Raw genomic sequence first — 19,768 nt, forward strand, 5'->3', positions numbered from 1 at the left:
CCAGCGCTGTGCTCTGAAAGCCGCCTCTCAGAGCCACGCCTGGGCCCCTAATCTTCCCACAGCAACCAGGCAGCTCCCAGCTCGAGGGCAGAGGCCGCTCCACATGACCCCTTCTCTCATGAAGCTGCCTCTTTCACAACTGTGGCGTCCCAGCCCCAGCCATCGAAAGCCACTGCACCAGGAAAGCAATGGTTCTCACGGCCGGGGAGATGCTGCCACTCAGTTTAATTTGGTATAATTATAAGTTCTCTCAATATGTTTTATTGTGAGCATTGCTGTCTCAGCAAAAAAATGTTTGAGTCTAGAAAGTTTTTTTCTTACTGAAAAAAAAAGGTATTTGTTTTTCAAGTTTATTTATTTATTTTTTATTGTCGCCCTAAGCCTGGTTTTTTCCCACACACTTCAGTGAGAGGCGCATCCTGGGGTGGCTTTTTCTCTTTCTCCAGTGGATGCTTTGGGGGAAGAGGGAAGCCTAAATTACATAGTGTGATTCAGAGGCTGCGAAGTTCAGGTCAAGGGAGAGGGAGGCGGGAGCCTCTCTGAAGTGGAGATGACCTCAGCCTCCCTGAGCCAAGCTGTCCCTGGCCAGGGGCACCAGCACACACGCTGTGCCCTGAAAGCTCCCTGCACCACTGGCTTTGGAGTCTGCCACCCGCCAGCTGTGCGACATTGGACAAAGGATGGAACCTTGCCCTTTCCAGCAGCCCAGTTTGCTTCCCAAACTGAGGTTCAGGTATTCCTGGAAGGAGCATGTCACTGGGGGGAGGGTATAAATTTACCAATCAACAAAGACGACCTTGCTAATAAATACCAGTTTTATCCAAACATTAATGATGATGGGGTGTGTGTGTGTGTGTACTTCGGCAACAATAACATAATATTTCTATTAAAATGGACGTAGCTGTGCTCATGAATTCTAAGGCTGATGGGGACTTTGAAGCCATGAGTGTTTGTCATGACATGCTTTTGTCCATACATTCTCTCTTGATTCTTAACCATTCTCCCTGTTTGCCTGTTTAAAGATAGTTTAACAGTTTTCTTTTTTGATACAATTTGTTGAACTATTTACTTAGTATAATCTTCTGTGTATAAAGTTAATTGAAAATAGATTTTAGTAAAAAATAAGACTGGGAATAGGAGAGGGAGGAGGAGGAGTGGTGGGAATGTGGGTGGGAGGGCAGATACGGTGAGAAGAATCACTATGTTCCTAAAGTTGTATTTATGAAATGCATGAAGTTTGTATTCCTTAAATAAAAGGTTTCTTTGGGGGAAAAAATAAAGGTAGTTCAAAAGAAAAATGTGACCGGCACTAGAGATGATATCCCTTTCATAATGTAATGATTAAATAGAAATGCATTCTTAAAATCATTCAAATTTGGTAAGGAAGTATTTGATACAACACCAAATGCATAATTCATGCAACAAAAAGCTGGCTGTACTTGGTTTGTAGAACATATGCTCAAAAGTTCGAATGGTGCAGAGACGATGTACATGGCCCCTAAATAAGGATAACATGCCAATTCATGAAGTGTTACACAGTTTTAACAGAAGGAAAAAATCCTGGAAGATAAGATTATGGATATTTTTGCCACAAAGACATGTTAAATGCTTGAGGAGATAGATATATTTATTCTGATTGAACATTATACAATGTATACATAAAACAAAAACAGCACATGGCACTCCATAAATGTGTCCAATTTTTATGTCTTTTTAAAAATATTTATCCTAAAGTACAAATAAAATTGTCAATAAAAATATCACACACAAAATTGATGCTAAAATTCATATGGAAACACAGATGCCTTATAGCTAAATCAATCTTAAGCAACAAAAACAAAGTCAGGGGCATCACAATAGCAGATTTCAAGATCTATTATAGGGCAGTTATTATCAAAACAACCTGGTACTGGCACAAAAATAGACATGTAGTACAGCAGAATAGAATAGAAACCTCAGAAATTCATCCACACGTATACAACCAGCTAATCTTGATTTAGCTTAATAGCTAAAATCACTCCCTGGAGAAAGGACAGTCATTTCAACAAATTGTGTTGGGAAAATTGGATATATGTATGAAGAAATGTGAAAGACTCCTATCTTAAATATTTTATGAAAATCAATTCACAATGGGTCAAGGATCTAAATCTACAACATGATACCCTAAAATTATTAGAGGAAGACTTTGGGAAAACTGCAAGATGTTGGCACAGGCAAAGACTTCTTGGATAAGACCCTAGAAGCATAGGCAATAAAAGCAAAAATAGACAAATGGGATTACCTCAATCAAGAAGCTTCTGCATAGCAAAGGAAACACTCAGCAAAGAAAAGAGTCAACCAATAGAATGGGAGAAAATATTTGCAAACTATGCATCTGACAAAGGATTAATAGTCAGCATCTATAAAAAGCTTAAGAAACTCAACAGCAACAAAGTAAACAATCCAGCCAAGAAATGGGCAAAGGACAGGAACAGGCATTTTTCAAAAGATGAAATCCAGATGGTTTACAGACACATGAAAAAAATGATCAGGATCACTAGCAATCAGGGAAATACAAATAAAAACCATAATAAGGTTTTACCTCACTCCCATGATAGAATGGCTATCATCCAAAAATAAAAAAATAATAAATGCAGGCAAGGATGTGGGGAAAAAGGTACCCTAATCCATTGCTAGTGGGAATATAAACTAGTACAACTATTATGGAAGACAGTATGGAGGTTCCTCAGAAATCTGAAAATAGATCTACCATATGACCTAGCCATCTACTCCTGGAAATTTGTCTAAAAGAAATGAAATCAACATATAATTAAGAAAGTTATTGGGGGGCTGGTGCTGTGGCACAGTGGGTTAATGCCCTGGCCTGAAGCACTGGCATCCTATATGGGCGCCAGTTCAAGACTGGCTGCTCCACTTCCAATCTAGCTCTTTGCTATGGCCTGGGACAGCAGTGGAGGATGGCCCAAGTCCTTGAGCCCCTGCACCTGCGAGGGAGACCTGGAAGAAGCTCCCAGCTCCTGGCTTTGGATGGGTGCAGCCCCGGCCATTGCGGCCATTTGGGGAGTGAACCAGTGGATGGAAGACCTTTCCTTCTGTCTCTCCCTCTTACTGTCTGTAACTCTACCTCTCAAATAAATAAATAAATCTTTTAAAAAAGAGTTATTGGTATCCCCAACATTTATTCCAGCTCAATTCACAATAGCTGAGATATGGAATCAACACAGATATCCATCAACTGATGATGGATAAAGAAAATGTGATATATATACACAATGGAATACTACTCAGTGGTAGAAAAAAATTGAAATCCTGTCTTTAGCAACAAAATGGATGCAGTTTGAGACCATTTTGTTTAGTGAAATAAGCCAGTCCCATATGTTTTCTCTGATATGTGGTAGTTAATTTAGAATACAAAAAAAGTATAAAATGAAATTGACATCTTATGATTTGATTATTGTTTATAACCCTTGTCTCTATTCCTATGGAACAGTGGTCTTTCTATTGTTTACCTGTTGAACATTATGGGTAGTGGTGCATTAAGCATGTGGTTATAAAGCAAATTGAAATTACGTTATTGCAAAAAATTAAAGGAAAAATAGAAAAAAGAAAAGAGGGAAGGTTGAGGGAGGGATGGAAGTATAGTTATCTTTGAATTGTGTTTATGAAATACATGAAATACATTTTGTTTATATTAATAAAAATTAACCAAAATAAAAACAGACAAAATAACAAGAAATATACTAAGAAAAAATAATTAATAAAAAGGTAAAACCTTCTGCTCTGTGAATGACACAGTGAAAATAGTTCAAAGACAAGCCACAGAGTGAAAGTATTTGTACAAGATATGTCTGGTAAAGCAGTTATGTACAACATATATGAAGAACATGTAAAACTGAACAAGAAGAAAACAACAACCCAAATAGAAAGCGAGCAACTGCCCTAATCAAACACTTCAGTGAGATGTGCAGAAGGCAAATAATTACTTGAAAAGATGACTCACATAAGTTGTCATTAGGGAAATACAATCAAAACAACAATGAGACATCACTACATGCCTATTTGTAGAACCAAAAGCCCAAGCACTGACAACACTAAATGCTGACAGAATGCAGAGCCATAGTCATGGTTGATGGGAATGCAAAAAGGATTTTAGAAGGCAGCATGGCAATTTCTTAAAAAACTAAACATGATGTTACTACATGACTCAGCAATTGCTGTCCTACATGCTTGGAAAACTAAGTCCAAATAAAAAGTTGCACACTGATGTTTATTGCAACTTTATTTTCATAATTTCCAAAAACACGAAAAAGATTCCCTTCAATTAGTGAATGGATGAGCAAATTTTGGTACCCTGAAATACTGTTTTATGTTTTAAAAATAAGGAGCTATCAAACTATAAAAAGATGTGAATGGATCTTAAGTGCTTGTCACTAAATGAAAGAAGCCAATTTGAAAGGCTACCTACTAGATGATTCTAACTATATGCCCTTGTAGAAAAGGCAAAACTGTATCAACAGTAAAAAGACCAGTGATTCCCAAATTCAAAGGGTGGATTGAATAGGTGAAGAATAGGGTTGTCTTTGGAGTGGTGAACTTCTGTATGATGCTGTAATTTTGTATATAGCACAATATGCATTTATGAAAATGCATAGACTTTTACAGCACAGAGTGAACCTTCCTGTATTCAAACTAAGAAATATATGTATTATAAAAACACACAAATATAATTTAGAAGGTCAAGGAATCCAAGGATGGAATACATATGTGACAAAACCATCTAATTGTATTACAAATGTATGAAACGCCACAGTGAAGGAAATGCTGCAAAACATTGTTGATCTAAGTAACTTTGGGAATGAATGGGTCTATAAAATTCAAGGCAAAACAAGCCATGTTTAAATACTGTGTCCTAGTTGAAATATTGTTTCCCACAGGGATACGGGTTAGCAATTCTGACATTGCTATATAGATAGCTGGACCTGAACAATGAATGGCTGATGAGAGCCAGGTTTTGTACTCTTGGAGTGGGAGTGTATGGCTAAACCAGAGGAGGAAGCTAGAATGTTCCATGTCGTAATGGATTAGAGTTGGAGAGCTCGTATGAGCCACATTTAGCTTAGACAGACACAGATGTGTCCATTTGGACATTTTATAGATATCTGTGTGTGTACAAGTTAGCACACATGCATCTGTTTCCTTGCTCTGTCAGTTGAGACAGCCTAGAAGCAAGCAATGACATTTCAGTAACATCAAACAGACCCGCTTTCCAGATCGTGACTTGATTCCATCCTGCAACAAGGGAAGCAGCAATCTTTAGAGAAATGGCTGAATCCATGCCTGCAGCAAGACATTCATAAAGATGAGCCAAGAACATTTTCATAGTACCAGCAAATAAAAAATCTCTCAAAATACCCAAAACTAAAACAACGCAAGGGATACGTCAAGGTGATGCAGGAATCAATTAAAAGATCTCTCTATGGTCAAAGCTAGAAAAATTTGAATGACAAAATAAACAAGGCAATAATGGATTATAACACAAAGTGTAACATAAATATCCATGAGTTTGTATGATAAAAATCCATAACTGAAGAAACCCAAGGGGGAGAATATCCAAATTTTCCATGCCACAGAGTTCTAGTGGTGTAGGTGTTCCTCAAGGAGAGGGAGCGCTCCTTACTTGGGGCTGGGCATAGCGATCGCCCTCCAAAGTACATAGCAAGAAAAGAGGGGGAAATAGAGTGACTTTGCAGTGCAGAAATCTGAAAACACTACCTCTGCCAGGTGGCCAAGGTCCACATCCACAGTAGTAGGTCATGCTGATCGGACGTCCTCTCCACGGACACGTGAGCCAATGGCACCACCCTCAACCCCAGACTATCCAACTGTGAGAAGAACATCAAAGCCTGACCGAGAGACATTCAACAAAATGCCTGCCAAGGTCGTAAAAGACAAGGACAGGCTTGAGCAACTGTCCAGCTCACAGGGGCCTGAAGAAGCTTGATGGGATTCTGGAAGAGAAAAAGAACATTAGGTAAGAGCTGAGGGTGCCTGTGCAAAGTATACACATTGTTAATAATACACCAACGTTGGCTCACTAAAGGGGACGAGGGCACAGCCGGCATGGACACAGGTAATATTTTCAGAGGCTGGATGTGACATATCCAGGAAGCCTGTACTACCCTGGCTACTTCTCTGTGAGTCTAAAACATTCTAAACTAGGAACTTAGTATTTAAAAATGAGATAACACAGTAAAAACCACTTGATGAGTAGTTGATATTAAATGCAGATAAATGATAATGCAATTAAGAAATTTCTATTCACTCAAATCCCCTACAAGGTAAGCGCTCAGAGCAACTCCTCATAAGGCCTGTTCCCTTAGCAGCTGAATTCCAAGGGCATGGATACTGTGTTGCCAAAGTCTCAGAGAAGGGGCACCATTATTCTTCAAGAGACAAAGAACATTTTTCCCTTCTGAAAGGGAGGAGGAAAGCAGAGTAAAACAAGACAGAACATGTACTGAAAATGAACTAGATGCTAAGTTCCATTTATCTGTTCTAAATGCTTTACCTCATTGAATCTTCCAACATGCCTCAAAGCACTGTTCCCACAAGTGGTCGAAATAGAGGCAAAAATGAGACCCAGAGGAGTCAAATGACCCATGCGGCAGGTGCAGCCAAGCAGTGGGGAGGGGTAGAAAAGGGAGCTTGCAGCAGGATCTGAATACAGGAGCCTTGGCTCCAGAGCCATAGCCCCGAGACTACTTGCTGGCAGGTAGGTTGGTGCCCAGTAATGATCCTAAACTCCGGGGATGCTCAGTGTGAGCATATTGTGTGTGTGTGTGTGTGTGTGTGTGTGTGTGTAAACCAGGAAAGGGAATAAGTTTTTTCATTGGTGATGGTGCACATAGAGAGATGGTGGGTGGAAGAGCCAGAGACAGAATAAGTCTTTGAGAACTAGACATCATGTGGACAGCAAAATACTGCCAGAGAGGAGGCATGTGTCCCAGTTTTCTACTGCACTGCTGAGGGACTGTGGCTCAGCCCACTTTACTGTATTTTTTTATGAAGAACCAGAAGAGAGGAGTTGATGGGCCCCAAACTCAGGGAACTTATAAATGCTTAAGGAGATGGAAATGGTGATCACTACACAGTGCATGCAGGAATCAAATGATCACACTGCCCCCATAAATATGGATAATGTTATGTCAACAGGGAGAGGCACAGCAAGAATGAGAGGAAGAGAAGGATCATGGGAGGACTTTGGGCTACAAAGGCAGTGAGAGTTTGTGAAGCTTCCTCAGATCTCCAGGCTCACGACGGAGGGGTGGGGTGTGGCCCTGGGCAGACAATGGAGAACCTTATTATTATTCCCACTTGTCAGCGCCTTCCTGCCCCCCTACCTGCTCACTCCCCACTCAGATACCCTAGCAGCTCCTTCAATCCGGGCCACTTCCTCAGGGGAAACAGGATGTCTTCAACAGGCGTGGGCCAGGTCCCTGGGGGCTGGGGTGGGAAGGGGCTGCCTCATTGGTTAACACGGAGCTAGGTACCAGAGAGGAAGTGGTGTTTCCGGCTGGCGAGGAAGCTGCCATTTCCTCCTCCAGCAGGAAGTGGCCTTGGCTATTCTCAGCAGCCCGAAGCCATGTGGAGCAGTGGGAATCGCAGCCTGGCAGTGTCTCTGCTTTGCCTCCTGCCGGTTAACAATCTCCAAGTCAAAATAAACCGGCTCCTTGGGTCCCCCGGGCATGGTTAAGGTAATAATTGAGAGCGAGAGAGAAGCCAGAGGCCTGGCTGTAGCACAAAGGCACGGGGAAACTTTTTGAAGTAGCAGGCTAGGATTGGCTGCTGGGGCCTCATGAAAACTGTATAATTGAAGCATTGTGAAGACAAACAAACCAGGAGATCTTGTGATGGTTTCTCAAGCAGCCAGTCTCCACCTTGCAAGAATCTGGGCTGACATGGGCAGGGGGGATTGTTGATACTTTTAGCATATGTGTAGGGAAGTGTGGGAGAAGTGTGGGATTTGGTAGAAAGGAGCATGCAGGAGGGATCAGAGAGATAGCGCTCTAACCTGAACCTCTGCGGCAGGCTGTCTTGAGGGGCTTCCGCATGATCAATGCTGCTGTCCTCATGTCTCAATGGCCTGGAAGCAAGACCTGCCCAGCTGACCTCACACAGTTCCTCTGACATCAACTTGGATGCCTTCTGGGCCTTTGTCTTCTCATGCCCACTGGTTCCAGGGCCTGGAGGGTGCACTCCCTGCATCTGTCCTGAAAATGCAGCAAAACGAGAAAGTTTGCAATTGCATAACAAAGACATGAGCTGTTTTCCGCTGTGACAAGGACTGTGACAGAAGTGAGAGTGGTTGGAGGAAGTTGGAACCACAGCAGGTGGGGTTGGGGGCTTCCCTGAGGAGCTCACGTTTGAATGGGACCAACCCATGAGACTGCCGCCTAAGGGGACAGCCTCTGAGTGGGAGGAGGCTTGTTCTTTTATTTAATGTCTGTTGGCCGGTGGATTCTCTGACATGTGGGATGTGGTCATAAATAAGGCAGTCCAAGCCCGTCTTCTCATGGGGGTAATATTTTGCAGGAAGGAACAGCGAAAAGTAAGTGACTAATAAATTCAAGCATTGATAAGTACTCTGTAGAGAATTAAGACAAAGGTCGGTCGTGAGTAGAGTTACTAGGTGATCAGGCAGAGGAAAAGGCAGTGCAGCGGGCCTGAGGCAGGAAGGAAAGAGCAGGTCAGATAAACACAAGGGGTAAACTGTTCTTCTGACCCACGGCGGGGTGTGCCCCACGCCCTACCTGCCACCCCACTGTTCCCATCCATTGCTGCCCAAATCGCAGTGGCTCAGAGGCCCCTCGCCCTTGGTGGAATTCCAGCCCCTTCCACTGGGTGTCTGGTGGTCACACATATGGCTGGACATACAGCCGACCTACCGAGGCTCCATGACAATGGTCTTCACGGTGATGGCCTCCATGAAAGCCTTGGTGTGGAAGCAGGTGGACAAGGCTGATGTCTAGCACAATGTAGCCGACGTCAGAGAAGTGGCTGCATCAGCTGATGGAACAGCACAGCTGAGGACCCCCTGCTGTCTGGAGGTGGATAACTCCCCGGAAAGAGTCCTGGGGTCACTCATTCCAAAAAATTGAAAAATTCCCAGAATTCCTGCTGTCTGCTAAAAAAAATGAATATCTAGCAGGGCCAATGAAAAACTAGCCCTCACCTCCAGCATCCATTGGTCTCTGCATTTAGTGGGCCTTTGCTACCAAGGTGAAGTGTCTGGATACGACTCCAAGTGCACCGGGAGGTGTCTCAGTCACCCGGAGACTTTCCGTGGCAAGTTCTAGTGAAGGCAACCCAGGCCGGCGTGCTCAATGGCAAGGGTTTATTGGTTCACCGTGACTGCGAGTTTGGAAGGTGGGAGGCTTCAGGTGTGGGCCGGTCAGGGCTCCCTGTCATTCCCCTGGCTCTGTCTTCCTCCTAGAGGCAGGTGCCTTCCTCTTGCTAGTTTCCCTCAAGGTCATAAGGTGGCTGCCATCAGGCACTGAGTCTGTGCTTTCTCACTCCTATTCCTGGGAGGAGAGAGGGACAGCATTATCCCCACAACCTCAAAATTCCACCCGAGCTTCCCACATCCCAGTGGCGGCTCTCCACACCCATCCAACCTCTGTGACCAAGGAAGAACACAAGCTCTGCTCCAATAGCACAGCCGGGATCAGCTTCTGTGGCTTGCCTTTGCAGCAAGGGTGGCTCCTACCCAAACTGCCAGACTGTGGGTGGCAGTGTGGATGTGGGAAAGTAGCAATGACGCCCATTACAAGAAGAGGGACTGATAGAGTTGCAGTTCCATTTCTCAAGATCGCACCAGCTGAAGACTAGGCTGAAAGAGGGCATGAGAGAAAGAAGGTAGGACCATTTGGAGCTACTCCAGGGAGTGACAATGGTGTCTAGGCCTGGGAGCGAGGCAGGGAAGTCAGAGCAAAAGGGACAGATTTGAATCCTGTCTCTGACCTTGGCAGCTGAGTGGCAATGGCAAGTCCCTTACTTCCCCACATTACCACTTGCAGATCTGTAATGCACTCGTATACAGTCTTAGCTGTCAGGAATAGAGTAGATACATGAAATGTATTGACCACGGTGTACGTCTTAGCCCGTTGGACAAGCCCCTTCCAGTGCTGGATCCTCGTGACTCTAGGAAGGAGTGCCTGTGCAGCATGTGAGAACTCTTCCTATCACAGGTGGAACCTTTCAAAATGGGAAACACTTATGCCATAGTGGCTATGAGACTTCTTTGTTCCCAGGGGATTTTTGTCCCTGGGCCCATCAGTCAATGTCCACACGTTGAGCAGCCCAGGGGGTGGTTTGTCATGCTCTTAGTCCACAAATATTGACAGAAGAACAAGGGTTGGCTTAATGAACTTACATGACACAAACCTGTTTGCTAAGTTTCCAGGAATTTCTTTGTGAACCATGTGGCAGTGTATTGTTGTCATTCTCCCTGTACCCCGACTGGAGTCTCAAGCCCAGGAAAACCCCCTGCTTATCACTTCATTCCAAAATGATTTCACCAAAATCAATGGGTTGAGTGTTTTCCCTGAGGTTAATAAGTTTGTACAGTTACAAATAGCACTTCAGCCTGCATGGAGATGCGGATTTCTGGTAGAAAGTGAGTCCACATCAAATAGAGGGGACATGGTGCATGTTCTGGGCATTGGGGAAGTGGGTGGGTAGGAGTGGCCACTGCTTTGATTTTTTTGTTAGATTTCAGCTTGGATGTTGGGAATCCTTGAATTTACAAATGAGACTTCCTGGGCTTAATCTCTCTGCTATTTATTACAGTGAGATTGTTCACTCACTCAACAGTCCAGACACAGATGAGAACTAGAGAAACTACCCCTAAGACATTACTGTCTAGTGATGGACACAGGGAAATGGACGGGAACAGGGTGTGAAGTGAGAGCAGAGAGGGGCACTGAGTCCAGTCTTGCTTGGGCTGGAGGATATTACGGACTATTTACCAGAAGAAGCAGCGAGCTTCCTCCTGGAGGCATTAGGAAGGAAGACGTGTCCTCCTGCAAGAGAAGGTGAGAGATGGCAGAGATGGTGTTCCGGGTAGAAGTTCCCAGAATGTTCTGGAAGCCCAAAGTCCAGGGTGTGTGCCAGGGAGCTGTCTGGGGCAGATAAGGCTGAGTGGTGAGCGGGTGCTGGATAATGACGGTCCTGGAAACCACTCCGAAGGACCAGGAGGAACCATGGAAGGGCGTGAGGCAGGGGAAAGGCACCCACCTTGTGTGTCCTGTAGCACTTTCCGCTGCTGTGTGAAGAATGGGCAGAAAGGAGTAAGAAGGAAGCGGGGATGAAGGAGGTCAGCACATACCATCAGTGAGAGATGATGGCGGCCTGGATGGAGGCAGTGGGTTGCTGAGAAGTATCTGGGATGTGATTACTTGATCTCCAAGACAGAATGGAATCTTATGTACCAGGTCATGATTTGTTTCCTTTTCTTTTTCATAGCATCCCTTGGAGGTAGGTATAGCTCAACAGGTTAAGTAACCGCAGGTCTATCTTCCCCAAACCCAAAACTAGTAGTGTCCAGTTTTCAACCCTAGAGCATGCCATTTTCTTACGTCAAATATAATGAGTTATTGCTCATCATATTTAAACTAACAACTAGAGACGTCTTAGCAATTCTGAGCAATTAAAGTGGAGAGAGAAATGCAGAGGGAAGCCTATGACTGGTACTCGTAGCTTTCAGGATTACCATCAACTTGTACCTCCTTCTGTCAAAACCCTAGACAGCATCCTCTCTGCAGTTTTAAGATTTATTGATTTGCAGAGAGGGAGGGAAAGACACACACACACACACACCACACACACACACACACACAGAGAGAGAGAGAGAGAGAGAGAGAGAGAGAGAGAGAGAGAGAGATCTTCCATTCACTGACTGATTCACTTCCTGAATGGTCATAATGGCTGGGCTGGGGCTGGACCAAACTAAAACCATAAGACCCAGATTCCATCTTGGTTTCCCATGTGGGGGAAAATGTGTGGCCATTTTCTGCTGCTTTCTCAGGCACATTAGCAGGGAGGTGGCTCAGAAGTGGAGCAGCCAGGAGTTGAACTGGTGCATATGGCTTGTTGGTGTCATAGGGCAGCATCTCCTTTGTATGTATTCAATGGAGGTCTTGGTTCTCTGGGTTCTTTTGCAAAAATTACATGTTCGTCCTAGCCTGGCTTTAATCATCACAACCTGGGGTCCTCATCAGACTCTCTGCCCTGTCTCAAACCAGTGCTTAAAGGACACTCTTTCCCTTAGAAGAAATGGTGCAATTTTCCTAAACATGGGTCATTTCCCCCTGGCAAAAATGTCAGTCCCAAACTGTCATTTAACAAGCTGTAGCCGTCTGAAGAAAGGCTGTTGACATGAGCACCTTTTTCCTTTTTTATAGTTCTGTGAACCTCCCCTCCCACGATATTCCTCGTGCTTTATTTACTGCAGCTTTGGGTTTATTTTGGGATGAACTTTCCTGAAGCTGAATCTTAGGATGTGATTCTTATCCCAGTCACATCCTGGGGAGTTGTTTTGTGACTTGTTTGAATGCTCCTGGCACCGAGGAAGAGGCAGGGGCCGGAGGATGTCAAGTCTTGTGTGCAGGGGGCCAACAGAGATGACAAACATGAGTTTGGGTGGAAATAGTCCCCAAAGCAACCCCCGCTGGTACCCACAGGGCTCAAGCTAATCCAGCTCAGACTTTATCAATGATCTGTTCCGGGGACTGATATGTCTCATGGTTTCCAACAGCAGAGTGATTTGTGATTATTAGCTGTTCAGACATCTGATGATTAAAACTGCCAGTGCTGGGGATTTTCTTGTTTCAGGAAATTTTGGTTGGGAGGCAAACTGGAAGCTTACCAACAGGCAGACATGAAGGCGAGGAAGTCCAGACGGGGGCCGGAACGGGACTGTGGGAATGGAACAGAGGCAGCAGAAGTGGAGCGCTTCCATGTCAGATAACCCCGAGTGGGAACCCTGCTACCTAAGCCCAGTTTCTTCACTGGCAAACTTGAGGTGATGAGACTTTAATTAGACAGTGTCACATGGGTAGAGACAGTGGAGGGTCTTGGTTCAAGTTCCTCTCCCTTTCCTCTAGGTGGGAAGTGAATTGAGGGTTGGTCTGATCTGGGGGATGCGTGGTTGTCAGTGACCTGCTGAGACCATGAGGAGGAATTCTGGGCCCTGGCTCTGACTCCTAGTGATGGGGGAGAGCTTGTGGAGGTCGTACACAGCCACATGAGGCTGTGGTTCTCAAAGTGTGGTCTGAGGGCCCCTTTTGAGGGGGTCAATTTCAGAGGTCCATGAGGTCAAAATCATTTTTGTAACACTGTTCCTTGTCCTCTTCAGTGGATGAAGTTTTAACTGATGGCGCAAAAGCAGCAGTGGGTACCGGTGCCAGTCCATTAGTCTGAACCAAGGTGGTGCTGCCAGACCATAGGAGTTAGTGTATTATTCACTAAAACATGTGCCCAGTTTTAAAAACAAAAAGCCTGTTTCACATAAGAATGTCCATGACGGGAGTCAGCATTGTGACATAGTAGGTTAAACCTCCACCTGTGGTGTTGGCATCCCATATGGGTGTCGGTTAGTGTCCTGGTGCTCCACTTCCAATTCCAGCTTTCTGCTATGGCCTGGGAAAGTCGTAGAAGATGGCCCAATTACTTGGGTCCCTACACCTGCATAGGAGACCAAGAAGAAGCTCCTGGCTCCCGGCTTCGGATCAGCTCAGCTTCAGCCATTGCTGGAGTGAACAAGTGGAAGAAATACCTTTCCCTCTGTCTCTCCCTCTCTCTGTCTGTAACTCTGCCTCTCAAATAATTGATAAATAAATCTTTTAAAAAAAGAATGTACACAATGAAAAAGTAAAATGATTAAAATTATTATATTTCTATCTTTTTAATGATGTGTGTGGCAAAATGGGAAGTTGCTGTAGCATCTTTGCTGCCTACCAAAATCCGATGGGCATCTTGAGGAAGAGTACTGCCACAACCGACCGAGCTAGGAGTTCTGCTGGCCAGGGTTTTTCCTGAAGGTCATTTTCCTTTGGAAAAAAAGAACTGACAAGACATTGTGGTTGTTCAGCCTTCGTATATATATTCGTGTGTGTGTATGTGTGTGTGTGTGTGTGTGTATGTGTATGTCTTCCTGTCTTTCTAGCTGTCTCTACCTTCAATGATGAAGGCAAGGCTGTCACTTCAAGGAAAAAACTGGACAATACTTGCAGCCAGTAATCAAGTAGGAGTGTTGAAACGACAAACTGGAAAACTTGTGTCCTCCGCTGGAAGCTGCGGTCTATGAGTTGTTTCTGTTGCTACAGCAAATGACCTCAGATGGGCCACACCAATGTACTTCTCCCAGCTCTGGAGGCTGAGACGTCCTGGGTCAAGATGGCGGCATGCTTGGTGTCGGGCGAGGGCTGCTCTCCGCTTCCGAGGTGGCACCTTGACCGTGGTGTCGTCACCCGAGGAAGGGGAGGGGTGACAGAGTGCAGGAGGCCTCCTCCAGCTCTTTCTTCAAGGCTCTAATTCCTTTCACGATGCAGAGCCCTCATGATGGGATCATCTCTTAAAGTCCCAGCCACTCAATAGGATTGGAAATTAAGTTTCAGTATGAATTTTGGCGGGGACTCATTCAAATCACCGCAGCTGGTTTCAGATCCCACAGTGCAGTGTGCCTTTAAGAAGCCATTACTTGTTAACTTCTGTTGTACTGTCAAAGACGAACATCAGCAACTATGTGAGTAGGTATTAGAATTCTCCTGTCTTGTCCAAGTCATTGTCTGCAGAGACCAGATTTCTGCACATACTTCAACCAGATAATGTGTAACCATAGACTGGATGCATTGGAGATATGAGAATCCATTTTGTTTGCTAGTAAGTAAGATACTAAAGAAACTTGTAAATACATAAACAATGCCATCCTCACTTTTTTAAGGTTTATTTAATTTATTTGAAAAGTTAGAGTTACAGATAGATGGGGGAGGGGAAGGGAGGAAGAGAGAGGGAGGGGGAGGGAGGGAGGGAGAGAGAAAGAGAAAGAGAAAGAGAAAGAGAAAGAGAGAGAGAGAGAGAGAGAGAGAGAGAGAGAGAATCTTCCATCTGCTGGTGAAATGGCTGCAATGGCCAGGCCAAAGCCAGGAGTCAGGAGCTTCTTCCTGTCTCCCACGTGGGAGCAGCGGTCCAAGCACTTAGGCCATCTTCTGCTGCTTTCCCAGGCACATTAACAGGGAGTTTGATCAGAAGTGGAGCAGCAGGGACTCAAACTGGTGCCCACATGGGACGCTGGTATCACAGGTGGAGGACTTAACCGCTGTGCACAATGCCAGCCTCATTTATTGTTATACACACTTTTTCCATGAAGAATGTTATTTAGATTAACATGTGGTAGATTTATTATTGCTATTTTTAAACTTAAAAAATAAAAATTCTGAAAAGTTCTAAATTTTAATCTCTAATATGGCAAGTATCACAAAATATGATCCCAAGAAACACAAGCAATAGCTCTTTGGAGTCCTCAGTCATTTTCAAGAAAGTAAAAAAATCCTTGATTCAAATCTTGGTTCTGTGATTTGCCAACTGTGCTACCTAAGACAAGTTATGCAACTCTGTTGTGCCTCAGTTTCTTCACTTGTAACACAGAGGTCATTTTAGTCAATCTCATAAAGGTAGGCTGTGAGAATTAAGTGAAGTTTAACATATGTAAAGAGGATAAATAGTCCTGACACGTTAACAAGTGCTATATTGGTATTATGACAATTATAGTTGTTACAACACAGTAATATAGCCTAAGAATCCATCTTTCTGTTTTTTTTTTTTTTTTTTTTTTTTTTTTTCTCTACCAGGCTATGACATATCCAGAGTAGGATTTGTCCTTGACTCATTTCTGTCTCCTACCACAAAGTGTAGCACCCCGGAGCCAGTCACAGAACTTGGTGGCTAGCATTGTGGTGTAACTGGTGACGTTACTGCCTGCAATGCTGGTATCCCATAGGAGAACAGATTCAAGTCCCAAATGCACCACTTCCAATCCAGCTCCCTGCTGATGGCTTTGGAAAAATCATGGAAGATGGCCCAAGTATGGGCCCCTACACCTACTTGGGAGACCCTGATCAAACTCTGGGCTTCTGGCTTCAACCTGGTCCAGTCCTAGCTGCTACGTTGAACTGAGGAGTGAACCAACGGATGGAAGATCTCTCTCCATCTCTGTTACTCCTTCTCTGAACCTGATTTCCAAATAAACAAATAAATAAATCTTTGAAAAAAATTTAGTGAATGAATGAGTGAGAAACAGGGAGAAGGTAGAGCACATTCCAGCCAAATCCTTGATAGAAGAGTGAAGACGCTCAAGTCCGAAATGCGAAGAGTGAGACTGTAAATGGGTGCCCAGGGCGGAAGCAGGGAGGAGCAGCCAACAGAAACTAGACTGAGGTAGGAACAGGTAAGGGTGAGGGAGGAGCATCCCAGGAGTTTGCACTGAATTCTGGTGTGAGGTCTCCATGTGGTGCTGTCTGGTGCCTGGCAAGCAGTGTGTCAGGTTGTATGAAGACACAGGGTGGAGACCGGCCCCACCTGCTGGTGGGGCTGAGTAAAACAGTCTTCCTGATTGTGGGACTTTCTGGTCAGCCCCCGGCTGAGTGGGGTTGGGGAGATCAGAGATCAGGAATTAAGGCTGCAGCATTAACAACAAGGCTCTCCTTATTTTTCAGATCTACGTTTCACTTGATTAGGTGTATGTCTGACCATCTTGTCCTTGTGAATTGTTATTCTGAGGTATTTTTGGACATCCAGGAAGGAAGGGAAAAAAATGGCATTCAGTGTCTGCTGTGCGCCAGGCACTTTATTTATGCTTCCCCACTGGAACCTCACTGCCTCCCTGTGAGCAAGGCACTGTGATCTCCACTCTGGACAGGAGAAAACTGAGGCATGGGAACCCAATAGCGTTTCCATGATTAATCTGTGGCCTAGACAGGATTTGAACCCTCATCTGTGTGATCACCAAGTCTGTACCTTTTGAAAAAGCAGATATTACGTTTCATTATACAATTTCTACATATTGATGGTTTACAATTGAGAAACTACTGATAAACAAGTTTTACAAGTTACTTATAAATTCCATCATTTAGATATAGAAACTATGATTATATGGTATGTTTTTTCAGGTAATTTTTTCCATGTATGAGCTTATAACCATCCTTTTTATTTAATGATATATTGTAAGTATCTTTTTGAATCTGTGAATATATTTATATACATTTTATTATATGAACATGCTGGTTGTCTAACCAATCTCTGTTGTTAATTTTTTAATTTGTATCTAGATTTTCACTAATGTTAAAAAGAATGCTGCAGTAAACAACCTTGCCACTTCATCTCTTTGTGTATCTTTACTTCTATAAGATAAATTCCAGGAGATGGAATTGGAGATTTAACATACATTTTGGCTTTAAAGACGTTACAATATGCAATATTGCCAAATTGCCCCCAGGAGACTTGTGAAAATTTTAATTCCCACCAGCAGAGTGGTGAATATTCCCATTACTTTGCATCATGAACAACAAGTGAGGATGGATTTTAGTAAATCTAGAAAAGAAAAAAGATCTTTGCCAGTTGGATAGCCAAGCACACGATATTTGTTTTAGTAAATTTGTGTTCTTTCAATTCCACCTTCCAGCTTCTTGATCCAGGTTGAAGAATGCTCTGCAGCAGACTATGGCACATGCTCACATGTTAGCTGCCCAAGGAGATCCTGTGCCCTGTCTGAGCTGGCTGGGTGGGAGTGGCCAGGGGGTCCCATAGGAGGCAGATACGGGTCTGGGTTTGGTTGGGCAGTGGGACAGTTGGATGGTAACCATCAGGGTGCTGGGCATCCCCCTGCCACAGTAGGCTTTCTCACAGGGAACTGTGAGGTTATTCTAGACAAACAGCAGGTGCCACAAAGTCTGCCAGGGCCAGTGAGGCCTCTGGTGAGAGGGAGGTGTGGGTGGATGGATCTGGCAGTGGAGCTGGGACTCAGGGCCGGACACCTGGGCTGGAGGATGCTCAAGAAACCGAAGGCTGTCCCAGGGTTCAAGCTGTTCACTTGCGTATCCAGGTTGCAGCTCTTGACTTCTCCAATGCCACAGGCAGCCCATGCTCTCCCTGAAGGCAGATCTGTTGGGAAAGCTACATGCAAAATGCAAGGTTCTGGGGTGAGCACAAACGGGAACCATCAGAGATGAGTGTATGAAATGCTCAATGACATCCGAATGAAACATTTCGATTATCCCATCGTAGGGACAGTCCTACCAGTGAGGCTATAAATACTGCAAGTTGTTTGGGTAAATCTTCTCCATGTGCAGTGCTCCTGGGTTTGACTCTGTGGCTTTCCCCCTTTTCAACTGAAATGATTCATCAATTTTCCTGTAGTGTGACTCAACTTTCCTTGGAAATGCTAACATAGTCATGGAAGTGAATTCAGGTTATTCTTCCTGGGAGCCCTGCTGGATTCTTCCTATCTCTGTCTGACCCACTGTTTTCAAAGGTCCACTCTGTGTGCGACCTTGGCCTTTCAACTTCCAAGTTTGTGGCTGATTTCTAAAGTACACTCTGTGTGCGACCTTGGCCTTCTAACTTCCAAGTTTGTGGCTGATTTCTCTGGTCCGGAACTTTGTGTTCCTTTCCTGCCCCAACTACAGGTGTTTGGGTTGGCTAGGGTTCCAGGCTCTAGAAGAAGAAAGCTTAGTTGGGAGGGAGGGGGGAACTATGGAGATGGGACTGAAAATCTCAGCAGAGAGGCACAGGGACAAATGCAGACGAGACCTCTCTGACAGGTCCTGAGCCATGGCCTGGCAGAAGCTCTGTGTGTAACTTCCCTGAAATGAAGACCATCCTTGGAGTGGCCCCAGCAGGCTGACTTACTTGTTCCTGTGAGTTCCAGCTGCCCACATCAGATTCCTCCACGGCCCTAAATAGTGAAATTTGGGTGCCATGGGAGAGGGTAGTGGTTGCAACTGCAAGAATGAGAGGGCTTTGAAGGCATGGGGGTGATGGAATGTAAGGATGGAAACCAGCCATTGGCCAAGCAGCGCTTACTCCAACTGCCTGTCTACACTTAGGGATGGGGGCATCAGGGAGCTATTCTGTGAATTATGTATTGACTTATCCTCTACTTGGATCACAAAGTATTTGAAGACAGCTGATTTTTCAGGACTTGAAAGAGCAAGACAAAATGCACTTCAAGAAAAACTATGCAGCAAAGAGGAGATAAAGTTAGGAAAGAAGGAAAAAGCTACGGGCAGATGAGGTAAGGACACATTCCAGCGATGTCAACTGGTCAGTTATATGTGTCACCAGGGAGCTACAAATGTGATCTGCTTTTTCAAGAAGTTATGAACAAAAAGGGAATGTACCAAACCCATTCTTCTAAGCGCAGCCCACAGGTTTCATCTCCTCTTCTAGCAATCAGGGGGTGAAACAAATACTTTCAGATACAAAAATCACTTCTCACCTCCAGAACCTGGGTTCAGTAAAGGCAGAGATTGATGCCTCTCCTTCTTCTATTTTTTTTTTTTTAAAGATTTGCTTATTTGTTTGAAAGGGAGAATTACACAGAGAGAAGGAGAGGCAGAGAGAGAAAGAAGTCTTCCATCCACTGGTTCACTCCTCAGATGGCTGCAATGGCTGGAGCTGGGCTGATTCAAAGCCAGGAGCCACGAGCTTCTTT

The 19,768-nt window shown here is 44.4% G+C and overlaps 1 non-coding gene across 1 annotated transcript; it reads left to right on the forward strand.

Annotated features, from left to right (window-relative positions):
• The first annotated feature begins 1,435 nt into the window (after positions 1 to 1,435).
• LOC127493807 (U6 spliceosomal RNA) lies at positions 1,436 to 1,543 on the forward strand. Its single transcript, XR_007924348.1, has one exon. It is a non-coding gene; the product is annotated as a U6 spliceosomal RNA (small nuclear RNA).
• The last annotated feature ends 18,225 nt before the right edge of the window (positions 1,544 to 19,768 follow it).

The sequence above is a fragment of the Oryctolagus cuniculus genome, chromosome 7 (genome assembly GCF_051225735.1).
Source record: "Oryctolagus cuniculus isolate XC-2025 breed Fujian yellow rabbit chromosome 7, ASM5122573v1, whole genome shotgun sequence".
NCBI classification, from domain to species: domain Eukaryota; kingdom Metazoa; phylum Chordata; class Mammalia; order Lagomorpha; family Leporidae; genus Oryctolagus; species Oryctolagus cuniculus.